At 38.5% G+C, this 23,735-nt stretch overlaps 1 protein-coding gene across 1 annotated transcript in view; it reads right to left on the bottom strand.

Moving 5' to 3' along the window:
• Positions 1-22,635, bottom strand: part of LOC115214945 (glycine dehydrogenase (decarboxylating), mitochondrial) — a 161,231-nt gene extending 138,596 nt beyond the window's left edge. The window contains exon 1 of the mRNA XM_036505402.1: positions 22,460-22,635. The gene's annotated coding sequence lies outside the window, so the exon portion shown is untranslated. The remainder of the gene's footprint in view (positions 1-22,459) is intronic.
• Between the last annotated feature and the right edge of the window lie 1,100 nt (positions 22,636-23,735).

Genomic DNA, 23,735 nt, shown 5'->3' with positions numbered 1-23,735 from the left:
AGGAAAGAGTGAGAGAAAGCTATGGCAAAAGAGTCAGCAGAAGTTTGCTATTACCTTCTGCTGGAGCCGTGTGGAACTTTCAGTTTTTCGCTTATAAACACACACATCACCCGGTCTGAGATTTGAACTCACAATCCCTCGAGCATGTGTCTGCTGCTCTAACCATTAGGCCATGTGTCCCCCCCTTCCACCATATACACCTGTACCATTAAATATATAGCTTTATGCTATATAAGTATGTGAGGGATTTTTTCAAACCACTTGCTCGTATACTGTTGAATCTGTTATTTTGGGGGTTGATTTTAAATTTCATTTCTAGGATGAGGATTTTAACTCTCATTTCTAGAGCATAGACACTTTAATGTGTCCTTATGATTAATATATATATATATATATATATATAAATATCAAAATAAGAAACAAGGATATCCAGAGGTAATGCAGTACGATCGTTTCATACGACTCCATTTAATTGAACAATGCAAATATTACATCAATTTAAAATGTAGAGCAATCTTCAGCTGCATAAAAATATAGAATTTAATTAAATTAGAAGGACACATTAGTATAATTTTACCTAAATTCTCCAAGAGGATAGACAAAGAACATGTTTTGCCAACAACATCATAGTTGTAACTGAAATTCTTTTCAAGACACTGCCTGTCACTGATTTTTCTGTTATTTTGTTTTTTTATGGGGTTAGTTTTAATTTATACACTAGTTTATCAAATCCTTTGTATATTTAAGGCTGAGAGAAGACAGAGGGTAGTATCTGTTTGGGTTAGAGTTGGTGGAGTAGACAGACATTCTAGATGGCATAGCCATAAAATTAAGATTTATTTGAAGCAATGTCATGAGGTTTAGTAAGGGAAAGCTTAAAACAAGATTTGATTTTAATCACCTTATTTTGAAATTGTATGGATAATACCGTATTAAATTCTGGTGCCTCAACTTAAGTACCATATTCATCTGTATCTAAATTTTTACTATATATATATATATATATATATATATATGTGTGTGTGTGTGTGTGTGTGTGTGTGAGGCGCAATGGCTCAGTGGTTAGGGCAGTGGACTCGCGGTCGTAGGATCGCGGTTTCAATTCCCAGACCGGGTGTTGTGAGTCTTTATTGAGCGAAAACACCTAAAAGCTCCACGAGGCTCCGGCAGGGGGGGGGGGTGATCCCTGCTGTACGCTTTCACCACTCTTTCTCCCACTCTTTCTTCTGTTGGCCTGCTCGCTTAGCCAGCGGGGTGGCGTCATTCGAAGGCTAAAACAATGCGAAGGCATTGTGACCAGCGATGTGTAACTACATCTGATGGACTGGTCGGTCAGGTGATATATATACCATCATCATCATCATCATCGTTTAGCATCAGTTTTCCATGCTAGCATGGGTTGGACGGTTCTACTTGGGCCTGTGAAGCCAGAAGGCTTCATCAGGCCCAGTCAAATCTGGCAGTGTTTCTACGGCTGGATGCCCTTCCTAATGCCAACCACTCTGTGAGTGTAGTGGGTGCTTTTTACGTGCCACCCACACTGGTGCCAGACAGAGCTGGCAAACGGCCATGAACGGATGGTGCTTTTTATGTGCCACCAGCACAAGGGCCAGGCAAGGCTGGCAACGGACACGAAACGGGGCGGTGCTGGCAACGGTCGCGAAACGGAAGGTTCTCTTACATGCCACCGGCACTGGTAACACATCTGCAATTTCCATTGATCGATTTCGATTCTGATCCTCACTTGCCTCAACGGGTCTTCACAAGTAGAGTTTCGACATGCCACCGGCACTGGTAACACATCTGCAATTTCCATTGATCGATTTCGATTCTGATCCTCACTTGCCTCAACAGGTCTTCACAAGTAGAGTTTTGTGTCCCAAGAAGGGAAGGTATGCATACGTAGGCTGGCTCCATCCCATGTAGAAAGCCACGGGTTATGGACTCACTTGTCCTGCCGGGTCTTCTCGCGCACAGCACACTTCCAGAGGTCTCGGTCTCTAGTCATTTCCTCAGTGAGACCTAAAGTTCGAAGGGCGTGCTTCACCACCTCGTCCCAGGTTTTCCTGGGTCTGCCTCTTCCACAGGTTCCCTCAACTGCTAGGGTGTGGCACTTTTTCACACAACTATCTTCATCCATTCTCGCCACATGACCATACCAGCGCAAACGTCTCTCTTGCACACCACAACTGATGCTTCTTAGGTCCAGCTTTTCTCTCAAGGTACTGGCACTCTGCCGAGTATGAGTACTGACATTACACATCCATCGGAGCATACTGGCTTCATTTCTTGCGAGCTTACGCATATCCTCAGCAGTCACGGCCCATGTTTCACTGCCATGTAGCATGGCTGTTCGTACACACGCATCATACAGTCTGCCTTTCACTCTGTGCGAGAGGCCTTTTGTCACCAGCAGAGGTAAGAGCTCTCTGAACTTTGCCCAAGCTATTCTTACTCTAGCAGTTACACTTTCAGCACACCCGCCCCCGCTGCTGACTTGGTCACCTAGGTAACGGAAACTATTAACTATTTCTAGTTTTTCTCCCTGGAAAGTGACGGAAGTTGGTCTCAGAGCATTTTCAGTGTTTATTGTTCCTGAGCATTTGCCACATACAAAAACCATCTTCCTAGTTAGCCTTCCTTTGACATTGCTGCACCTCTTATGTGCCCATAGCTTACACTTGGTGCATCTTATAGAGTTTCTACCTACACCTTTTCTACAGATCGAGCAGGGCCATCTACCTGAAGGCGTTTGTGATTTGTCTACCTTCCTACTGATTACGACTTTGGTTTTAGCTAGATTGACTCTGAGGCCCTTCGATTCTAATCCTTGTTTCCACACCTGAAACTTCTCCTCCAATTCTGATAGCGACTCAGCAATTAGAGCAAGGTCATCAGCATAGAGGAGCTCCCAAGGGCATCCTGTCTTGAATTCCTCCATTATTGCCTGGAGGACTATGATAAATAGGAGGGGGCTGAGTACTGAGCCTTGGTGGATCCCTACCTCTACCTGGAATTCTTCACTGTACTCGTTGCCAACCCTCACCCTACTAGCAGCATCCCTATACATGGCCCGCACAGCTCTCACTAACCATTCATCTATCCCTAGTTTCCTCATTGCCCACCAGATAAGGGATCGGGGGACCCTGTCGAAGGCTTTCTCCATGTCAACAAAAGCCAGGTACAGGGGCTTATCTTTGGCTAGGTATTTCTCCTGCAGCTGCCTTACCAGGAATATAGCATCAGTAGTACTTTTCCCTGGCACAAACCCAAACTGCATCTCATCTAAACTAACTCTCTCTCTAATTAGTTGGGCTATGACCCTCTCATCACCTGATCCAACAGCTTGATACCTCTGTAGTTATTTGTATCTAGGGCGTCACCTTTACCTTTGTAGCAGTTGACTATTATGCTGCTACACCAGTCATTGGGTATGACTCCTTTGTGTATCACCTGATTAACTATATGGGTGACTAGGCTATAGCCGACACTACCAGACATTTTGAGCATCTCTGCAGTGATTCCTGATGGGCCTGGGGCTTTCCCTGTCTTCATGCTTCTAATTGCCTTAGCTACCACGGAACTATCAACTCGGAGAGCTGGTCCCTCTGTTGGGTCAACATTCAACAAGAATTGTCTGAAGATTTGAAGAAAATTATTTTTAATTTGCACAAAAATGGTTTATGAAACAAGTTAATTAGCAAATGAATACATATTAGCATAAACAATGTTGCCAAAGTAATTCAGGAGTACAAAGCTACTGGATGGCTAAGCAATAAACATTGTACAGGTCATCCATCTATTTTAACTGCATGTGATATTCGCCAAATCCAACATTGTGTGATGGATGACAGGCATCGTACAGCTCCATCTTTGGCCCAGGAAGTGTCTTCTGTAAGTGGAAAGTGTGTATCTGCTCAACCAGTTCACCAAAGTCTGAACCAGTGAGGTCTTCCTGAACGCATTCCTTCATTTTCTTTATTCAGCAACCTTTCATAGTGGCATCTCCAAACCTCTCTCTTTGCATCCTCATTTAGCGCAAGTGAACCATCTTCCATGCGAACACACTTCTCTCCTACCACATCATGATTCTCTCTCACACACTGTCTTGCAACGCGAAACACCTCCAGTCTTTGGTCCTCACGGCGCAGAACATTGGCAAATTTTTTCTTATCTGCTTCCCCTTTGGCTAAATAAACCTGTCTCCTAGCTTCTCTTTTGGCAGTCAAATATGAAATAGAAGCTGTGTTAGTGTAAAAAGACAATATCAACCACATATACTGAACGTATAGAAACATTATCTCACCAGTCCGTGTCTTTCAAATGTTCTAACACCCAGCGCTTTGAGAGAGTATTTGCCACCATGCCAAATCGCAACCAAATCGCAACACACACATATATAATGATACACACATACACATACACAAAGCAGCGTGCATTTTTAGTACTACTTGTGTATGTACACGCATATGAGTGGTCTAAAGAAAGAGATAAGTACTCGAAGCTGCCCCCCCCCTCACAACATACACACACATGCTCATACTGTCAGGAGTAATGAAGAAAGGAAGAGAGTTTCAATGAGTATCTCATAACATTCTTGACCTGGTTTACAACATAACACAAACCTGAAGATTGCAAGATCTGCTGATTTCAGTGTGTGTATGTGTGTATCTCTGTGTGTTTATGTGTGTGTGTGTGTGTGTGTGCTATTGCTTTACATGAATTACTGTAAGGGGTGGTGGTGGTGGTTGTGGGGGAGGGGGTTAGGAGTTGATGAAAGATAAGAGTAAAGAGGAAAAAATATGAGGGGTGGAGGAGGTGGGGGGAGAGGAGTGTTCAGTATAGCAGAAAGAGGAGGAGGTTACCAAAGTGAGAGAAAAGGTACACGAAGAAGGAATTATACAACAATGGTAGCGGTGACTGGTGGTGGTGGTGATAGAAGAGAATGTAGAAAGCAATGGATGGGGGGGGGGGGGGCAAACAGGCGGGGAGGAGGGGAACTCCTGAAGACTTGATAAATTACAAAATTTTGGGAAATGGGGCGCATGTGTGTACACACACTCATACGTACATGTATATATATATATATATATATATATATAGGCACAGGAGTGGCTGTGTGGTAAGTAGTTTGCTTATCAACCACATGGTACCGGGTTTAGTCCCACTATGTGGCACCTTGGGCAAGTGCCTTCTACTATAGCCTCGGGCCGACCAAAGCTTGGTGACTGGATTTGGTAGGCGGAAACTGAAAGAAGCCCGTCGTATATATGTATATATATGTATATGTGTGTGCGCGTGTATGTTTGTGTTTGTCTCCCAATCATTGCTTGACAACCGATGCTGGTGTGTTTACATCCCCGTCACTTAGCGGTTTGGCAAAAGAGACCGATGGAATAAGTACTGGACTTACAAAGAATAAGTCCCGGGGTCGAGTTGCTCGATTAAAGGCGGTGCTCCAGCATGGCCGCAGTCAAATGACTGAAACAAGTAAAAGAGTAAAAGAGTAAAGAGTATATACATGTAAATATGTATGTTCATATAAGCAAGTATATGCACACACACACACATATAAACTTAAAAGAGTAACCATATACATATACACACAAACACACATATATTTTCTCTTGTAACTTTTACTTGTTTCAATCATAAGACTGTGGCCTTGAATTTTTAGTCAAATGAATCGACCTCAGTACTTATATTTTTTTAAGGCTGGTACATATTCTATCAATCTCTTTTGCCAGACTGCTAAGTTACAGGCATAAACACACCAACACCAATTGTCAAGCAGAGGTGAGGGACACACACACACACACACACTTATAGGGTAAAGACTCTTTTGGTCATGAATGACCATCAGAAGGTAAAGGCTGATACAGCTTGGCACCAGTGATGTTGCAACTCATTTCTACAGCTGAGTGAACTGGAACAACATGAAATAAAGTGTCTTGCTCAAGAACACAACACACAGCCCAGTCCAGGAATTGAACTCACTACCTCATGACTGTGAGCCTGACACTCTAACCACTGAGCCATGTGTACAACAGACTTCTTTCAGTTTCCATCTGTTCAGAAGGCTTTGGTCAGCCTGATGCTATACCAGAAAACACTTGCTCAAGGTGCAGTGCAGTGGGACTGAATCCTGAACCATATCGTCTGGAAGCAAGCTTCTTGCCACACAGCTATGCATGTGGCTATAAAAAAAAAGGCAAATCTTTGGCCAGTATGAAGCTCAAACCCAAGACATTTGCGTTATTAGCACAATGGTCTAACCAACCTTTCTGGTTACATATATATATAGAGAGAGAGTGAAAGGGGACGAATTTCCATGTAGCCAATCGAACGCTACTTAAAAATATATGGAAAAGATGTTGTGTAAAGATATTTTTTAATAGTTACTGGCGTACATATGCGTTTGTACAATCTTGTGCTAAAAATTTTGAAGGAAAAATATACATCCATGGTAAAATCCTCAGCGGTACTCCATAATGGCTGTGTGTAATATAAATCCCATAATTCTGTTCTCTTCAATGTGTGATCCATCGATGCAGAAAATAAAAGTAGTTAAATTTTTGCCTTTTATAGTCGTATATATAAAACTGGAGGATGTCATTGTTATATTTTATGCAAATGTAAAAATAGCCGTTTATTTTATAATATAGAATCACTCTTATTAAATGTCTAAATACTTTTACTGTTTTACACATTTCCCTACCAAGAGCACTTATTAGAAATTCAGTATATTGTATTCTCATAGAATATATTCGATTAACAATATATATATACATGCCTACATACTAACATACAGTATATCACAGAAATATGTAAATCCCTAAAATAATTTCAATAAAATTGCCATTGCTCTAATAACAAAATTTATACTGAATAAAATATATATAAAATATATACAAACATTATACAAATTTGGAATGAAAAACAATAAACATTTTCAAAGATATGAACAAAATAATTAATTTTCAAAACATTACAAAAATATGTACACCCTAAAGGAAATTTGCTTATTCAATAATTTACCCACTTTTTCTAAATTCAGATATTGCTGATAATTTTAATCCTAATAAATTATTTCTCCTGGCATTTTTGCAGCAATCATTGTTATTGCATTTGCAAGAATTCTGATTTGTGTACTGCAGTGAAAATGTTCATTGTGATTAAAATGACACCAAAAGTAAAAGAATTGTCTGAAGATTTGAAGAAAATTATTTTTAATTTGCACAAAAATGGTTTATGATACAAGTTAATTAGCAAATGAATACATATTAGCATAAACAATGTTGCCAAAGTAATTCAGGAGTACAAAGCTACTGGATGGCTAAGCAATAAACATTGTACAGGTCCTCCATCTATTTTAACTGCATGTGATATTCGCCAAATCCAACATTGTGTGATGGATGACAGGCATCGTACAGCTCCATCTTTGGCCCAGGAAGTGTCTTCTGTAAGTGGAAAGTGTGTATCTGCTCAACCAGTTCACCAAAGTCTGAACCAGTGAGGTCTTCATGAACACATTCCTTGTAGGAAACCTCTCCTCACTACCAGGCATAAGTCAAGTCGTCTTTCTTTTGCTGAAACCTATGCAAGTAAGGCTAAGGTTTTTTTGGAATAAAATTCTTTCTTCTGACGAGACTAAAATCAACTTGTTTAGGTCAGATAGTATTAAACGAGTATGGTGACGACCAAGTGAAGATGATAGCAACAAATGCACTGTGCCTAGCGTGAAACACGGTGGCAGAAGTGTTATGCTTTGGGGATGCATGAGTGCTGCTGGTGTGGGAGGACTCGCATTTATCGAGAGAACAATGGCTTCAAGGCTTTATTGTGACATATTGCAGAAAATAATGTTGGAAAGCATCAAGGAACTCGGAAGACATCCAACTTCCAACATGATAATGACCCTAAACACACTTCAAAAATGACGAGTAAGTTTTTATCAGATAAAAAGGAAAAGGTATTGCCTTGGCCTACCATGTGTCACTTGATTTAAATCCAATAGAACAACTGTTGGAGGTTTTAAAAAGGAAGGTTGAGGAGAAAAAACCCTGTAACGTAACACAGTTGAAAGACATTGTTCAGGATGAATGGCGGTTGATTTCAGTTATATGTGGAAATTTAGTCGACTCTATGCCCAAAAGACTTAATGCAGTCATTGAAAGCAAAGACAGTCACACCAAATATTGAATATAGCAAATAACCCTTTAGGGTGTACATATTTTTGCATTGTTTGAAAACTGACATTTCGTTCATATCTTTGAAAATATTCATTGTTTTGTGTTCCAAATTTGAATAATGTTCGCATGTATAATATATTTTATTCAGTATAAATTACATTTGATTTCTTTCAATATCTTCAGAGTAATGGCAATTTTACTGAAATTTCTTAAGAGTACATACTTCTGTGAGATACTGTATATATATATATATATATATATATTGATAGCAAAAGGGTCTACCAAAACATCAGTGGTTTCACACACTGGATACTTGAAATAGATAAGCATTCTGTACAGCCTTTACCTACTAATAAACATACCTGTAATGCACTAGCATAGCCCAGGAGGGGGGGGGGTAGGTGTGGTCCACCCCAGGCAGCACTTTTGGTCTGCCATAGGTAATATGTGTTTTTTGTGGAGTCCAGTGGTGGCAAACAGAAGGGCCACCCCGGACAGCACACTCTAGCTACACTAGTGCTCTAATTGAGTACTCATGAACTATGGTCTTCCCATGCCCATACTGGGCATATCTCATATATGTGTATGTCTGTATGTTTGTGCTTACATGTATGCATATATTTGTAAATGTATGAGCACATGTATCTTCCTCTCTACATACTGGCACTGCTTGTTTGTGGTAGTGTTGTTTACATCCCACATGAACGGAAAATTCAGTAGCTCAGTGGCTCAAGTGAATTCAGGGAATAAACTACCTTACTTATGAAATAAGTAAGGGTTCGCATCAGGAATGACCTTCAGCTCTAGAATCCTGCCCCAACAACAGTAAGACGGGGAGAGGATAAGTCAATTACATCGACCCATAGTGTTCAACTGGTACTTATTTTATCGACCCTGAAAGGAGGAATGGCAAAGTTGACCATGACAGAATTTGAGCTTAGTATGTGAAGATCCAGAAAAGATGCTGCCAAGCTCACTCTGCTGTAATTTTGATTTAAAATTTTGCCACATAGTCAGTAATTTCAGGAGAGGGAGATAAGTCAATTACATCAACCCCAGTGTTCAACTGGCACTTATTTTACTGACCCTGGAAAGATGAAAGATAAAGTTGACCCTGGCAGCATATGAACTTAGAATGTAAAGATGGACAAAATGCCACAAAGCATTTTGTCTGGTCTGCTAGTGATTCTACTAGCTCACCACCTTATTCTGCTACAATAATAGTTTCACATTTTGGCATAAAGCCAACAATTTCAAAGATGGGGCCAAGTTGATTACATTGACCCTCAATATTCATCTAGTACTTATTTTACTGACCCCAAGGCAAAGTCGACCTCTGTAGAATTTGAATTCAGAACACAAATACAGACGAAATGTCGCAAAGCATCTTACCCAGCATGCTAACGATTCTGCCAACTTGCCACCTTATTCTGCTGTAATAGTTAAACCTATTTTGTTAAGCAAAAATCACAACTCAGGTTCTTTCTATTGACATGTTTGTAAAAAACAAATGTGGAAGCAAGGATGGACTATTTTTTTAAAATAAAAGTTACTACCACTATTTAGGCTTACTTTCCAAATATATTTTTAAAAAGTCTGGTAGTAAATTTTCTGTTTGGGTCAACCAATAAATTATTTATGCAAGTAAAATCTTGACTTAAATTCATTTTTCTACTGATCTGATGTAAAAGTTCAGCTACCATTAGCTACATTCTACCAAGGAACTGGCAAGATTCAGTGAGTAGTGACTAGTTTCTACTATAACATCTGTTCTTTGTTTTGGTATAATTATTATTGGATACCTGTTGCATTAATTGAATTCATAGTGACAAAATTTTGGCAACAAGAATAAAAACCTTTAATAGAATTTCTAGAAAAGATTTTATATACCTCTATTTTCTTTTAGAATGATATGAGACTAATTTAAGAAACTTCTTGGCTACATTTGTTCTATTAAGTTTTTCAGAAAGTTCTGAACATTTTTTAACAGGCAAAAATGGATATAAATAATTGACTTTTCAATATTTTATTCTGTTAAATGTAATGCTTATTTATTCACATTGTTTTGTATTAATCATGCATTGGAATCAAACTCAAAATCTAGGGGTTAATAGCCCGTACTCTTAACCACTATGCCATATGCCCATGGGCAATTATGGAGTAAATTTTAGGGCTTATAAATCTAATATTTTCCTATCCTTCCTTATACTGGTTCCCATATGCTATTCATATCTGCACTTGGTCTGCTTAGGAGGTTGTTGTGTCCTAACATATGTGCTGCTTCTTTTAGTTTCTGGACATATTAATAACACACACCAAGTATGGATTCAAGACAGCCGTATACTGCAAGCTGATCTTCACTGAATGATACCTCAACTTCAATTCCCACCATCCATACAGTGTAAAGAGAGGGATTGCTCAGTGCCTAAAACATCATGCAAAGAATATAAGTAGCGATCGTGATACATATCATGAAGAAATGATAAAGCTCAATAACGATCTGTTAAACAACAACTACCCCAAAAGTATACTATCCACTCCAATTATGAAGTGAGAGGGGGAGGCCAATAAACTGTCCACAGTCTGTCTACCCTATGTGAAAGACCTCTCTGAAAAGATAAAAAAGATATGTGGCCCATGACATCAGGACAATATTCAAGAGTAATACAACACTTCGCAAATATCTCCTTCGGTTAAAACCCCCAATAGAAGAGAATGTGATCAAAAACTGCATGTACTTCATCCCATGCAGCTGTGGTAGGTTATACAAAGGTGAAACATGCCACCCCTTCAAAATAAGGGTAGACGAACATTGCAAAGCTTTGAGATTTCGAAGATATGATTGCTTGTTTTTAGAAACCCATGCTAGCATGGAGAATGGACGTTAAACGATGATGATGATGATGATGATGATTGTAGGGTAGGTGCCTGAAAAGCTACACAAGGCAGGTTTCAGTATCAAAACAGAGAGCATATTTGGACTAGATACGGCTGGTTCAAAGGCTAAAGGGTAATGCAACAAATTCAAAACATATCAACCAATGTACATTATTATTATTATTCTTATTCAGGTCACTGCCTGGAATCGAACTTGGGATCTTCAGGTTAGTACTCTTAACCACTATGCCATATGCCCATGGGCAATTATGGAGTGAAGTTTAGGGCTTATAAATCTAATATTTTCCTATCCTTCCTTAATACTGATTCCCATATGTTACTCATGTCTGCAATTGGTCTGCTTAGGAGGTGGTTGTGTCTTAGCATATGTGCTGCTTCTTTTAATTTCCATATTTTCCAATGGTGTTCTCTGTCTATTATTTTAACTTTATCCCACAGGGGGAGGTGGTCTCCATTTTTCCATACATGATCAGTTATACCCGATTTATCAATATCTCCTTGCGTCACAGCTTTGCAATGTTCGTCTACCCTTATTTTGAAGGGGCAGCATGTTTCACCTTTGTATAACCTACCACAGCTGCATGGGATGAAGTACATGCAGTTTTTGATCACATTCTCTTCTATTGGGGGTTTTACCCGAAGGAGATATTTGCGAAGTGTTGTATTACTCTTGAATATTGAGCTGTTTTGGGACCTTCCTCTTAGCAGCATTACTGCATTCTGCCCCACCGTCCATCACTGAGATGAGGCCCTGCTTGCTAGGTTTTGCTCAATATTCTAGCTATTTACTAAATTCTTCATTATTTTCAAAATTAATTGAAACAGTGTGTTTCAACAGAAATATAATAACCAAAGGATTAGTCCATTCTATAACTAAAGGATTAGTCCATACTATAACTAACAAGCTAATATTACTTAACTGAAGTTTCATCAGTTTCTAACTCCAAGAATGATAGAACTGAGGATCTTCTTGGCACAGTATATGAAGAAACTGGTATGAAAGTTTCCACTGAGTGGGCAGTAAACAGCATTCCTACAATTGTACCTGCGTTTGTTTTTGGTGGGAAGATGATTTAAGAAAATTGTTTGGAACAACATGGAGGAGAATGGTGAGAGCATGAGGGAAATGGACCAAATGCCATGGCCAGTGGAGCTAATCCAGGTGATTACTATTATTAGACCTATGTTTTACATTAATTAGAAGAGTAGAGATGCTAAAATCTTGGTGACAAGAGTAAGAACCTTTAATAGTATTTCTATCAACAATTTTACAATACTTATGTCCTTCATTAAAATGTCTTGAATTGCTTTTGGAGGGTTGATTAATGTTACACTTACAGGGGCTAGCAAAATAATTCTAACCCTTGAAAGAAGAGAACAAAGGCTTCTATTTCGTCATATATTTGAAGTGAAGATGCGATCTACTTCATTTCTAGGTTAATAGATTTGTTGCAAGTGTCAGCGTGAGATAGTTGTGTATATATTAATGATACCATTAGATAATGGATTTCTATAAACATTTTAATCTAAAGTGGTTATATACCTTATCAGAATTAACATACTTTTGGATAGTCAAACAACTTCAAGTTGCTCATATGTGGCTCATGAATTTGCTGTTTAATTTACAGAATATATTTCTTATTAGATTGAATAATATTTTTTTTAAATTTCAAATAATTACAGATGTTTTATTAGCATGTGAACTCCTATGCATTTTTAAATCTAGATTTATTGTTGTCATGTGTATCCAGATTCCAATTATCAAAGAATTACACTTTCATTGCAGCCTTTTTATAGAACTTTTAGTTTTCTCAAATAGTTCTTAGTTAATACATTACCAAAAGAAAGAAAAATCAAGGAAAAAAACAACAGAGAGTATGGTATATGTATGTATATATATATTTCTTTACTACCCACAAGGGGCTAAACATAGAGGGGACAAACAAGGACAGACAAAGGGATTAAGTTGATTATATCGACTCCAGTGTGTAACTGGTACTTTTTTTATTGACCCCGAAAGGATGAAAGGCAAAGTAAACCTCGGCGGAATTTGAACTCGGAACGTAATGACAGACGAAATATGGCTGCGCATTTCGCCCGGCGTGATAACGTTTCTGCCAGCTCGCCGCCCTAATATGTATGTATATATAGCTGTGTGTATGATTGTCCGCCTGCCCATCTATCTATATGGTATTCACAAAAGGGATGACAGGGGACTGAGACTCTTGATAGTTTTCCATGCTTGAAAAGACACACCAAGCTAAGTAAAAGCATGGTTGCCCTTGCATCCAACCTTCTTCAGCTGAGTATCCCTAATTTTGCTGGGTCATAAGTGCTGGTGCCACATAAAAAAAAGCATCCATGCTGATACTGCGTAATAGCACCCAGTACACTCTGTAAAGCAGTTGGCATTAGGAAAGGCATCTAGCCATAGAAACATGCCAAAACACACATAGAACTTGAACAGCCTTCAACTGGTCAGCTCCTGTCAAACTGTCTAACCCATGCCAGTTATGGAAAACAGACTTTAAATGATGATGATGATGATTATATATATATATATATATATATCTTATATAAAATCCTTTCTGTCTGTCTGTCTGTGTGTCTTCTTGGATCCAGGTTAGAATGCGATCGATAAAGCCATTTTTGTCCTGCTTTTCATCCGTCAGCCTGTACATAACTGCACCTTCCATTTTTTGTTGTTTTTGTACTGCTCAAAAGCACGTTTCTTTCTTGCCAAGCTTACTGTTTAAACCATGTTTGTGTTCTCCCAGTCAACAGCCTTATCATTACTGGTACTTTAAACTCTTTGGTTGCATATTTGTGTGGATAAAATCGTTTTTCTTTGGAATAGAAAAAAAGTCTATCTTTATTTCTTCTTTTGCTGGTGCCTCAAATTTAGGTTAAATCAGTGTTTCTCAAAGGGGAGGCCTATGGGACTGTCGAATAAGTTGTTTTGAGAAAATTTGGTTTAAATGTTTGACAATTCAGCACCGTTAATTAGTTAATTCAAGGAAGTCATATCCAAGGTATTCCACTGGTTTAACTTGTATCATATAATGTGAAAGTCATTGGTATATGTCGAGGATTATTGAAATAATATTGAGGAAAAACAAGAAGAAAATGAAGAATAAATGGATGTAAATAATAATTCATTTGTATGTTACAAAAAGATGACATTTTTGAAAAAAACTAACTACAAATAAATTGATTAGAAGTTGAAAGCTCAAAGAAAAATAAATCAAAATTTAAAAAAAAGGAAAAAGAACCTACATATATGTTTCAGTCCTATTATATAGTTGATGGTAATTTCAAAGCATTTGGTTTAATGCTAAGATAATTACCATATTCTAACTACATGGTAGCTGGACTTCTTCAGGATTAATATATAACTTAGGTAATCATTTTTTCTTTTGAGTGAAGTATAGAGTATTAGTGGATTAAAAGCTATTTATGAAAGTGTATTTGATTGATGGGTTTTAAATATTAGTGAATATACTATATATTATAATTTGAAAACAGATAAATAGATAGATAAAGTATGCATGAAAATTAAAATCAAGTTAAAATAAAATAAAATAAAACATTAAAACATAAAACAATAATATAAAATAAAATATAATAATATAGACTAAAAATAAACTATGGATTATTCTAATTGGTTTAGTGAGAGAGACATATGTGGTATGATCATAATAGAGAATGGATGGAAATTTGAAAAATAGGCATTATTCTGCATGTCTAGTAAAACTAACTAATTGACCATTATTTAAATGCAAATATCAGATCAAAACAATTAGACATTGGGACAATAAACATCAAATACATAGTGGATCATACATATTTTTTTAAGCATATTTGTGAAAATAAATATGTATTCACACACATTTACGCTTATACATGCACATACATAACTACATACATGTATATACATAAAATATATGCAGACACATAGATATGCATACACAAACACATATAGAGGGAGTCTGACAAACTGCCATGGGTATATTTGCACAACATATGATAATACATACATACAAACATACATACCTCCCCTTCTTCCAAGCTCTCCTGTGTGACCCCTCTGTCCAGCATTCGCTATGATAGATCACTAGCCACCAAGCCTTTTCTATTTTCTCCCCCTGTTTATTTCTGTGTTCCTTTCTGTTGAAGACCGTAGACTCGAAACGTAAAAGACTTTCTCACTTCCTGAGCGTTAAACTAATACATCTGTTTGTTGTTTGCACACCTGTCTTCGTCTTTTATTTTTTTTGTAAATTCTCACTATATATATACTAGCAGTATCGTCCGGCGTTGCTTGGGTTTGTAAGGGAAATAACTATATAAGCATTTTTAGAGATGTAAAGTATAATAGCCATCTCAATATGGCTAACCACAAAGGGGGGGGTTGTTACTGTAGCTTTTTACGTTCTGAGATTTAATAATACATTTTTAGAGAGTTACTTCCCTTATATAATAGCAAAAAATGCATTAAAAATGGAAAAAATGATGGTAAATTTTTTTTTAAATCGTAGACTCATCGTATATGCACGCTAATACTCAGAAGGGCTCGATATGAATCACGACTATAAGATACCCTCTTTTGGTTACACTGCACCACAAAATGTGGGAGTAGTTAGGAATCTAAATCGTAGGAGACAGACAGCACACAACCTCACTTTTATATATAAAGATATATGCAAGAAGAAAATGGAGGAAAAATAACAGGAAGAAGTTCGTCATTTGTGGTCTCTGTTTAACCGAACGCCTGGAAATTCTATCAGCTGAACAGCCTCTTCTTAATAGAAAATATGAGAACAGTATTTTTTGTCTACATATAGACCTCTTTGTCTTTTCCAAGTATCAGTAAACCCACTTGGCCCTGTACAAATCCTATGCTAGCTTCTTCATCTACATAATCCCATTTAGCTGGGAACCACTTAAACTACTTACATGCAATCATTCACCTCCCAACTCCCCACTCACTTTACACACCCCATAATAAATTATTTTACACCTAGACAGTGCTTCCACCATTAATACGAACTTCCTACAACTTTAAGTCCAAAAGACACATAAATTCTCGGACTGTGTAATCCGGATAGAGTTAGCCCCCTTCCACCATGAGTTAGAGTTAACCGCCTTCCTTTATACATCACTGGTGAAAAGTCTAGCCAAAATAACCACGTGGAAAATATGCACTGACTTAAACTAGGGACTACAGATCAAAATAACCTCCAACCTACATCCACTTCACAGCAGAATTATCAACTATGAAATCTACTATAATGTTAAGACTCACCATTCTTTGTCATTATTCTCGTTACTAATGTATCCCTAAGTCTTTTGCTCTTCTTACCTCTACATATGACTATGCAGTCTGATGATGTCTACCACCACAACTGGTAAACAAAAACAATCCATTAAGACCTATAGTGAGCTGTAGAGGTTCAGCATGTCATCCACTGAGCCACTTCCTTGTGGATATAATCAATCCATTAGAGAATTGACCAAAGACTGCGTGTACTCCATCCCATGCAGCTGTGGTAGGTTATACAAAGCGAAACATGCTGCCCCCTCAAAATAAGGGTAGACGAACATTGCAAAGCTGTGACACAGAGAGATATTGATAAATCGAGTATAGCTGATCATGTATGGAAAAAATGGAGACCACCTCCCCCTGTGGGATGAAGTTGAAATAATAGACAGAACACCACTGGAAAATATGAAAAACTAAAAGAAGCAGCACATATGCTAGGACACAACCACCTCCTAAGCAGACTGAGTGCAGATATGAGTAGCATATGGGAACCGGTATTAAGGAAGGATAAGAAAATATTAGATTTATAAACCCAAAAATTCACTCCATAATTGCCCAGAGGCATATGGCATAGTAGTTAAGAGCGTAGTGGTTAAAAACCCTAAGATTCCGAGTTTGATTCCAAGCAGTGACCTGAACAACAACAACAACTGCAACAATAGCAACAACAACAACAACGAAAAATACTTTAGGAATGATAAACCAGGTTCAAAATTTCTCCAAGACACCTGAAGAAAGCTGGAGAGTATATCAGCCGAAACGTTGTGTTACCAACAAACAAGATGAGGACAAATATCTTTCAAATGTAAATAATGTACATAATTCCTTATCTGTTAAATATATATACAAGCTAGGTTGCAAATTAAACACATTTGTTGGGCCACATGTATATACACAATGGAATGATAAATAGAATGGTTGGTGTGTAAAGGCCATGGTCTTCTGTGCTGTGCTCCTGTCTGCTAGCTGAGAGAGGCTAGATCACATCTTTACAGTTCAAGAGAAGTGGAAGAGATGAGGTAATGCTGGGTAACGCCCTCTTTCTCAGTATAGCCAGCTTGTTTACCCACCGTCAAGTGGGGTGATGCTCCTACAACATCATTTCTCAAGAAGGTGGCTCTTTGAGAAACAGCAACAGTGAGATTATTTCACCGAGCACTACTACTCTTAACCACTACGCCATATGTCCATGGGCATATGGTATAGTGGTTAAGAGGGTTGGCTACTAATCCCAAGATTCCAAGTTCGATTCCAGGCAGTGACCTGAATAATAATAATAACAACAACAACATCGGAAAAATACCTTAGGAATGAAAACCCATGTTCGAAATTTCCCCCAGGACACCTGATGAAGGCTGGAGAGTATATCAGCCAAAGTGTTGTATTAACAAACAAGATGACGACAAATATCCGTCAAATGTAAATAATGTAAATAATGCACTACTATGTTGCCACAGATACTGATGGGCTTCATTATGTTTTGGTAACTATCGACCTACCTAAAATAATTTTGTGACATTATTAAATTAAGACAACGAACTGACAGCAACGTTATCACATTGAACAAAATGCTTGATGACAATTTTTTTTTTTTTTTTTTTTGTTCTTTTCGTTCTGAGTCCAAATCTTGCCATGGTCAACTTTTCCTTTCATCCTTCCAGGATCGACGAATTAAGTATCAGTCAAGTATTTGACCCTTCCTCTCACAGTTACTAGCCTTGTGCCAAAATTAGAACTATTTATTATAAACTGTATAAACATAAAACCTAATTTCGGAACATTGCTGTTGCAGTATTGCAATTAACTTTTGTTAGCTTTGCATTCTGATAATTTATTGTTTCCTTTGGGGAAAAAAAAAAGTGAAATTATAGTGAGTGGAGGGAGTTCTGTCCCTTGCTTATATCGTGTAAAAGACGAGTTGCTTGCCTTAGTCTAGATATTTACTCTTTTACTTGTTTCAGTCATTTGACTGTGGCCATGCTGGAGCACCGCTTTTAGTCGAGCAAATCGACCCCAGGACTTATTCTTTGTAAGCCTAGTACTTATTCAATCGGTCTTTTTTGCCGAACCGCTAAGTTACGGGGACGTAAACACGCCAGCATCAGTTGTCAAGCGATGTGGGGGGGGGGGCGAGACAACCACAGACATACACACACATATAGATCTATATACGACAGGATTCTTTCAGTTTCCGTTTACCAAATCTACTCACAAGGCTTTGGTCGGCCCAAGGCTATAGTAGAAGACACTTGCCCAAGGTGCCATGCAGTGAGACTGAACCCAGAACCATGTAGTTCATAAGCAAGCTACTTACCACACAACCACTCCTACGCTTGTAAAAGTTAATAAATAAAAGACATTATTTGCTAGTACTACTGCGATCATCTCTTAGAGCAGGCCTGACCAACTCGAATTACAGTGCGAGCGACTTCAATCACAGGAAGTTTTTTGAGGGCCGCTTGTGCACTGACAGAATTGAAAGCATTTTGTTGAATGAATGATCGTTGATTCAACATGAAATATTATTGTTGCAATAACAGTTGTAGCTTTCTTTTTTTACTTTTCATTAAAATCTTTAATTTTTGATAAAATTTTTTAAATGTTTGTTTAAATAAACCCATTTCAAGAAGATATCATGTGGGCTGCAAGATAGAAGTCTGCAGGCTATATGCGCCCGCGAGCCACAGGTTCGCCAGCCCTGTCTTCAAGAGACTTTAGAACTAGCTTTTCAGCTTGTTGCAAAATCAGTGACTATGTGTCACTTGAATTTATGTGTATTGCAAGCAGAGGCAAGTGACTGGAATTTGGTTTGGCTCAGACTCCCAGACGGAGAAGAATTGGAGCGAGGTAGTGAACATGGTGGAGGCCATAGTACGGAAGTGGTCCGGAAGGCTGCTATCCTTGAAGGGGAGGGCGGAGGTGGTACAGGTGTTTATAGCTTCTTGTCATCACCTACCGCCTGACCGTCGTGCCTTGCTGCGATTCATGGCTAAGCAAGTTGAAAGACTCCTTTTCCGCTTTTTGTGGAAGGGAGGAAAGCCACTTGTGAGGCGCTCCCTGTACTGCCAGGAACTGCTAAAGGGTGGGCTGGGGATGCCTTGGCTAATGATGCACAGACATGCGTTGAGGCTGAGACATCTCTGGTGTCACCTGGAAGGTGATAAGGTGTGGAGTCCACTGGCAGAGGAATTCTTCCCGTGACTGGCATCTTTGGAGAGATTTAAACCCGGCTTCATTAAAAGACAGAATCTGACTTTATGGCAGGAGTGCTGACAGGCACTTTGGCTGATCCACAAGATGGGTAAGGCTGGCAGTGGGAATACCACCTCAGTGTTCTATAGAGGGCTGGTAGAGGCAAAAAAGGATGATGTCCTAGGAGGGGCTCTGGGGTTCGATGAGAACCAACTTACCAACCTGTTCAGAAAAACTTTCAGGCCAGGGTACTTGGATAACTTCCAAAAATCCTTGACCTGGCAGTGTTACAAGAACGCTTTGCCTGTTCACGATAAGTTATCCAGGCACAGAATGTCAGTGCCACCGACGTGTCCAAGATGTAGGCTGGATAATGAAACTGTCCAGCACGCTTTTGTACAATGTCGGGAGCTATCTAGCTTGATAAGTTATGTTGAACACGTGTTGTCGCATCTGGGATGAGTACAGCTGTTGGCTGAATCTATAATAAAGATGATACCACCAACTGGACTCTCAAAGGAAGGTGAGGCTTGCTTTTGCTGTACGTTTGCAGTACTGAAAGAGTGTGTTTGGAGAACAAGAATGGAAGGTTCTGTGACAGGGAGCCCCGGTTTGCTATCTTACTTCAAATACCATCAGAAGAGCAAGATGGGGTTGGAGAGAAGAACCCTGCTGCTAAGTGAATAATGAACAATGATGGAAGGATGTGATGAAAAAGGTGGGTGCTAGTAACCCAGCTTAATCACTGAGGAAAGGAAAAACAAGCTGTTGGGCCTTATAGGCTGCCGGGTTCGTTTTTTTTTCTTTTTCGTATTCTTTATTTCTTCCATTTATGTTTTTTTTTTTATTTTTAAAGTTCTAGTGAAAAATTTTAAAATTAATTATTTTATTAAATTATATATAATTAAATTTTTATTATAATCATTTGAACTCATCCAACATTTTGTATTTGCCTGCTTGTAATGTCCCCATTCTATATTCCGATCCTATGTGATCCTAATAAAGATTTCATCTGTAGCAAACTAGGTGTCCAGTACTGAGAGAAGCAGAAATAGTTTGAAACTAGACAGGTATGCTGAAGGTGGTAGGGGTTCGTTCTCCTGCTAACAATTTATCAGCTGCAGCTGTGTATTGTTAACCAGTTAAGAGGAGCTGACTGCTTGGAGTTAAAAAAGAAATCACTGTAAATTCTGCTTGAAAGGAACAGCCTTATTGAAATGGCTGTGAATGCTACTTGTCTTGATATGCATTTTCTATTTATTGTTACTTACAACATATGACATCTTATATTACCATATTCATTTTATATTTTTATTTCCATAGGTGCAGGCGTGGGTGCATGGTAAAAAATTTGCTTCCCAGCCATATGGTTTTGGGTTCAGTCCCATATATTGTTTTTTTTTTAAATATTTTTTATAGGCATGGCAGTGTGGTAAGAAACTTGCATCTCAACCACATGTTTCAGCTCCACTGAGTAGCATCTTGGACAAGTGTCTTCTACTAAAGCCTTGAGCTGACCAAAACCTTCTGAGTGAATTTGGTAGACAGAAACGTGAAAAAAAGCCATCATTTGTGGCTGTATCTGTATGTGCGAATGGTAATGTTAGTCTTCAAATCTGGCATTGGTTTGCTTAAACCCCTGTAACTTAGCGGTTCGGCACAAGTGACTGATAGAATAAATGAAAAATATAAGTACTGAGGTTTATTTGTTTTAATAGAACTCTTCAAGTTGGCACCCCAGCATAGCTGCAGCTCAGTGACTTGTTTAAGGCAGGGTATGGTCTGAGGAAGATTTAGCTGCTATGTATAGTAGAGTCAGTAACCACATAGAGGCTATCTTGTGTTATTTCATCTAATGGCTGGATGTTGCACATCATCCGACTCTATAACAAATATTTATATGTAGGCGCAGGAGTGGCTGTGTGGTAAGTAGCTTGCTAACCAACCACATGGTTCCGGGTTCAGTCCCACTGCGTGGCATCTTGGGCAAGTGTCTTCTGCTATAGCCCCGGGCCGACCAATGCCTTGTGAGTGGATTTGGTAGACGGAAACTGAAAGAAGCCCGTCGTATATATGTATATATATATATATGTGTGTGTGTGTGTGTGTGTGTTTGTGTGTGTGTGTTTGTCCCCCTAGCATTGCTTGACAACCGATGCTGGTGTGTTTAAGTCCCCGTCACTTAGCGGTTCGGCAAAAGACACCGATAGAATAAGTACCGGGCTTACAAATAATAAGTCCCGGGGTCGAGTTGCTCGATTAAAGGCGGTGCTCCAGCATGGCCGCAGTCAAATGACTGAAACAAGTAAAAGAGTAAAGGTAGGTAGAAAACAACGAGAGACCAGAAGTAACGAATTTTGCCCCCTACCCTCATATTAGAACTATTGCTTAGGACGAATACAGTTCTGCGGCTTCTCTGGTATTTCTACTTGTCGGCAAGCTGGCAGAAACGTTAGCGCACCGGGCGAACTGCTTAGCGGTATTTCGTCTGCCGTTACGTTCTGAGTTCAAATTCCACCGAGGTCAACTTTGCCTTTCATCCTTTCGGGGTCGATAAATAAAGTACCAGTTACGCACTGGGGTCGATATAATCGACTTAATACCTATGTCTGTCCTTGTTTGTCCCCTCTATGTTTAGCCCCTTGTGGGTAGTAAAGAAATAGGTATTTCTACTCGTCCAGTGAAAAGTATTACGACAGTGTTCCGTTTATTTATTATTGAGTATTCATTCATTCTTTCTTCTTCTTCTTCAGAGATTATGAAAACGATATTGTGAATGAAGTATAGGAATAGGTATTTTTAGACAACATTTTTCTTTGAGGAAATATTTGTTTTATAAACATTGAAAGCTTACCTACATGTTACCTTCCATCGTTTGTTTCATACATACTTAGTAGCCCCGCAAAATAGGGGCTGAGTTAGAATTTATTGGTCGAAGGATAGAATTAATTAAATTTCCCCCTGTCCGGTGCTTCGAAGTCAAACATGTTGGTTTCCGCAGAGACATGGGACTCAACCGGTGGCCTTGACCGAACCAAAGTTCCGACGATTCCCGTCATCAACAGTTGCTTCCCTTTAAACTCAGTAACTCTTTTAAAAACCATCAATTCTTTTTTTTCTTTTAATCTTTACCTGTAAATTTCAGCTAAAACTTCTAAGAACTCCCAGTTCAGACATTTCCAACTATATAATTCTTATAAAAACAACTTGTTCTTTCATCTTCAGTGATATAAAAAACCATTACTTTTCTCAATTCTAAAAACTACCAGTTTTTTGCCTGAAACTTTTTTAAAAACAACCAGTTCTAATATCTAAAATTCTATAATATTTCTAAAAACCTTTAGTTCTCTTAACTCCAATTACATTATTCTAAGAACCACAAATTCTGTCATCTCTAATTATTTCTTTTCTTCTTTTACTTGTTTCTGCCATTTGACTGCAATCATGCTGGAGCACCGCCTTAAAGGCTTTTAGTCAAAGAAATCAACCCCGGGACTTATTCTTTGTAACCTAGTACTTATTCTATCAGTCTCTTTTACTGAACCTCTAAGTTTCAGGGACATAAACACACCAGCATCAGTTGTCAAGCAATAGTGGGGGACAATCACAGGCACGTACACATAAATACATAGATATGTGTATAAAAATATATATATATATATATATAATATATATATATATATATATACACAACAAGCTTCTTCCAGTTTCCATCTACCAAATCCATTCACAAGGTTTTGGTCAGCCTGAGACTATGGTAGAAGACATTTGCCCAAGGTGCCATGCAGTGGGACTGAACCCAGAATCATGTGGTTGGGAAGCAAGAAGCAAGCTCCTTACTACATAGCCGCACCTGTGCCTACATACATTCTTTTTTAATGAGATTTTTATATTTATTGGAATACAACACGTATGTATGTAATACATACATAAAACAAAATCTCATTAAAATACAAATTCAAAACCTAAGAAACACAAGCATGAGCGAAGAAAGAATGAATAAAGAGAGAAAAAAGGGGAAGAAAGAAAGGAAAGGATTGCAAAAGACATCAATTCAACACCAAGTGCCTCAGTTGGTTGCACCCCACAAGGGTCAATGGAACCTGTTGAAGCAAGCCAACTTGCTCACA

Source organism: Octopus sinensis, linkage group LG8 (assembly GCF_006345805.1).
Source record: "Octopus sinensis linkage group LG8, ASM634580v1, whole genome shotgun sequence".
Lineage (NCBI taxonomy): Eukaryota > Metazoa > Mollusca > Cephalopoda > Octopoda > Octopodidae > Octopus > Octopus sinensis.
The sequence above is the reverse complement of the archived record's forward strand: the minus strand, read 5'-3'. Positions and strand labels throughout refer to the sequence as shown.